The following is a 4,644-nucleotide window of genomic DNA, read 5'->3' on the forward strand; positions in this document are numbered from 1 at the left end:
GTGCCTCCCACTGGGCAGAAGCCCCGAGCTCAGGCAGGAGCCCCCTGGCTCTCGAACTTCTGAAGATTGCCACATGCAGCTCAGAGGGTCAGTAAGTTTGACTACTGCCATAAAGTCTGACCTCCTGCATACCACAGGCCATAGAACTTCCCTCAGATAAATTCCTAAAGCAGATCTTTTAGAGAAACATCCATTCTTCATTTAAAAATTGCTAGTCATCATGGAGACTCCACCACAATCTTGGTAAATTGTTTCATTGGTTAACTGTTTTCACCATTACAAAGTTATGCCTTATTTCCAGTCTGAATTTGTCCAGCTTCAACTTCCAGCCATTGGATCTTGTTATATCTTTCTCTGCTAGACTGAGGAGCCTGTTATTAAATATGTGCCCAGAGTGGATACTCAAACTGTAATCAAGTCATTCATAGATCATTAGAGTTGGAAGGGACCTCAGGAGATCATCTAGTCCAATCCCCTGCTCAAAGTAGAACCAATCCCCAAATGGCCCTCCTGAAGGAGGGAACTCACAGCCCTGGGTTTAGAAGGCCAATGCTCAAACCACTGAGCTATCCACCTTCACTTTGTTAAACTAAACAGAATGATAGATTCAAGGAGCTTAATATCTAGGCATGTTTTCCTAATCATTCTTGGAACTCGTCTCAGAACCCTCTCCAATTTATCAACATCCTTTTTGAATTGTGGACACCAGAATTGAACACAGTATTCCAGCAGTAATTGCACAAGTGCCAAATTCAGAGGTAAAATAAACCCTCTACTCCTATTCAATGCACCCCAGAATTGCATTAACACTTTTGGCTACAGCTTCACATTGGGAGCTCACGTTAACTTGATTATCCAGCACAACCCCTAAACCTTTGTTAGAGTCCCCTATCCTGTAAATATGGCCTACATTCTTTGTTCCCTAGATGTATACATTTAACCATATTGAAATGCGTATTGCTTGCTTGCACTCAGCTTGCCAAGCCATCTGGATTACTCTGAATCGGTGACCTGCCCTCTTTGTTATTTACCACTCCCCCAATTTGTGTGTCATCTGCAAACATTATCTGGGACAATTTTACATTTTCTTCCAGGTCATTGATAAAGATGTTAAAAAGAGTATTGCCAAGAACTGATCCCCACAGGATCTCTCTGGAAATAGACCTGCTCAATGATGGATTCCTGTTTACAGTTATATTTTGAGATACATCAACTGGGCAGTTTTCAATCCGTTTAATGTGTGCCATGTTAATTTTATATCATTCTAATTTTTTAATCAAAATATTGTGCGGTACCAAGTCAAACACCTTACAGAAGTCCAGGTATATTACATCAACATTATATTTATTAGCCAAAATTGTAATTAATCAAAAAAGATAGATAGTTTGACAGGTTCTGTTTTCAATTAATTACATTACCCTCCTTTAATTCCTTATTAATCAAGTCCTCTATCAGCCAGTCCATTATCTTGCCTGGTATCAATGTCAGGCTGACAGACCTATAATTAACAGCTCATCCCATTTAACTTTTTAAAAAAATTGGTGCAATATTAGCTTTCTTACAATCTTCTGCAAATTCCCCAGTGCTCCAAGACTTATTGAAAAAGAGTAATTGTCCAGCAAGCTCCTCAGACAGCTTTTTTAAAACTCTTGGATGCAAGTTATCTGAACTTCTTGATTTAAGAGTGTCTAACTTTAGGAACTGCTGTTTAACATCCTTCTGAGATACTAGTGGAATGGAAAGAGCGTTATCACCATATGATTAGACTACATCATCTGCTCCCCACCCCAATACAGAACACTTATTGAACACTTCTGCCTTTTCTGCATGATTATTGATAATTCTACCACTTCCATCTAGAAATGGACCAATAACACTGTCAGAAGTGTTTATGTTCCTAACATATTTAGGAAACTCCTCACTTTCCTTAATTCTGTTGGCCATAGATTTCTCCTTGAGTCTCTTATAGAATATCAGGGTTGCAAGGAACCTCAGGAGGTCATCCAGTTCAACCCCCTGCTCAAAGCAGGACCAGTCCCCAACTAAATCATCCCAGCTAGGGCTTTGTCAAGCTTGACCTTAAAAATCTCTAAAGAAGGAGATTCCACCGCCTCCCTAGATAACCCATTTCACTGCTTCACCACCCTCTTAGTGAAATAGTGTTTCCTAATATCCAACCTAAACCTTCCCCACTGCAACATGAGACCATTACTCCTTGTTCTGTCATCTGCTACCACTGAGAACAGTCTAGATCCATTCTCTTTGGAACCCCCTTTCAGGTAGTTAAAAACAGCTATCAAATCCCCCCTCATTCTTCTCTTTTGCTGACTAAACAATCCGAGTTTCCTCAGCCTCTCCACATAAGTCATGTGCTCCAGCCCCCTAATCATTTTTGTTGCCCTTCACTGGACTCTTTCCAATTTTTCCAGATCTTGTAGTGTGGGGCCCAGAACTGGACACAGTACTCCAGATGAGGCCTCACCAATGTCAAATAGAGGGGAATGATCACGTCTCTCGATCTGCTGGCAATGCCCCTACTTAGACAGCCCAAAATGCCATTAGTCTTCTTGGCAACAAGGGCACACTGTTGACTCATATCCAGCTTCTTGTCCACTGTAACCCCTAGGTCCTTTTCTGCAGAACTGCTGCCTCGCCACTCGGTCCCTAGTCTGTAGCAGTGCATGAGATTCTTCCGTCCTAAGTGCAGGACTCTGCACTTGTCCTTGTTGAACCTCATCAGATTTCTTTTAGCCCAATCCTCTAGTTTGTCTAGGTTCCTCTGTATCCTATCCCTACCCTCCAGTGTATCTGCCACTCCTCCCAGTTTAGTGTCATCTGCAAACTTGCTCAGGGTGCAGTCCACGCCATCCTCCAGATCGTTAATGAAGATATTGAACAAAACGAGCCTGAGGACCGACCCTTGGGGACTCCACTTGTTACAAGATGCCAACTAGACATGGAGCCATTGATCACTCTTTGCTTCTCTTATACATTTTCTACAATTCCTAACTACTGATTTTTATTCATTTCTATCAACTTCTCTTTTCTTTCATTAGTTTTGTATATATTTTACAGCTGCTTTCACTTCCACTCTAAACCAAGTTGTTTTTTTAACCACCACAGCCTTCTTCAGTTGTGGGATTGTGAGGCATGTAGTAAGGTGTTCTTAAATGATTCCCAATTATCTTTTACATTTTTCTGATTAAGTTCTTCCTCCCTGCTGAATTGGCTTAATTATTTTTAGCTTTGTGAAATTGACCATATTCAAACACTAAAGTATATATATTGCTGATCTGGACTTCATTCTGCTTGCACAATATAAATGTGATCACTTCATGATCACTTGTGCCTAAGCTACCATTAACTTTTAGGTCTGCAATTAGTTCCTCTTTATCTATTAGGACAAGGTCTAATGTAGAATTCCTCCGAGTTGGCTGCAGCACTTTTTGAGTTAAGAAATTGTCATTTATAATGTTGAGAAATTCCAAGGATGTTTTAGTAGTGGCAGCATGAGACCTCCAGCATATGTCACTCAAATTGAAGGTCTCCATGATCACACAGTTTTTCCCCCTACACCTTACAGATAGGATGACTGCCTCCTTGTGACCCGTTCCCTAGTGTGATTTGGTGGTCTGTAACAGACACCAACTAGTATCCCATCTTGTGCTTTATCTGTTAGGACATGTAAATTTGTGGATCAAAGATCATTTTCTTCCAAGTTATCAATGATTTGAAACCGGTAATGCCATTTTTTGACAGAGTACTGCCCCCCTCTTTGAAACTATATCACTGTGCCTTGCCAAAAATATATTTATTTTTAAATACAAAAACTAAAAAAAGTGTCTTTCACTTTTCTTTAAACATCATATTGTCCATGGAAACTGCTCATTTCAGCTACAAAGCCAAAGAGACACACATTTTGGTGGCACCTACTTGGAATTTTCACCTACTTAGGACAAAAATCACCCATTTTCTCATCTTAGAGGGCATTGGGTCCCAATATTTTGCTGAGTATTCCAGTTTCTTTAGAGCCTGTAAAATTAAAAGGCATGATACTTAGACTAGATCATGTTATATTCACCACACAGTGCCTCTTTCCCTTTGTATGACTGGCTCAATATGTACACCACTTTACGTGAGAGATGTTCCGAGTACTTCAAGATTATACAGTAGCACATGATTTTTATCAATGGTTACATCATAATCCCAAGGAGCGTAACTGAATTTCTACATTATGTCATATGATGTGTAAAGCAGTAACTTTGGAAGAGTGTCTGAAGGGAATTGCTGGATGTTCCACTAAGTGTTGACAAAACACTGGAGAATATACAGCCTTACAATGACAGGGGCAGATGGACACTATAACCCATTAGGCCTTTTCCAGTTCTGACTTGTATTATTCTGTGATTTACTTTCAAAGGTGCAGTAAGACAACATCTGAATACACTACATTTCATATCCACCTTTTACAATCCCACTTGAAGTAGTCATGAAGAACAATTGTTAATAAGGAAAATAAGCTGATATATGAAAATAAATTGGTCACCTGAAGACTTTTCCTGTGAAAGTGTGATTTATTAGAGACAAAAGTTGGAGACCAATAAGCAACTTTATTTGCATAATGAGCTCTGGAGCCTTTCAGAA

Source organism: Gopherus flavomarginatus, chromosome 6 (genome assembly GCF_025201925.1).
Source record: "Gopherus flavomarginatus isolate rGopFla2 chromosome 6, rGopFla2.mat.asm, whole genome shotgun sequence".
Classification (NCBI taxonomy): Eukaryota; Metazoa; Chordata; order Testudines; family Testudinidae; genus Gopherus; species Gopherus flavomarginatus.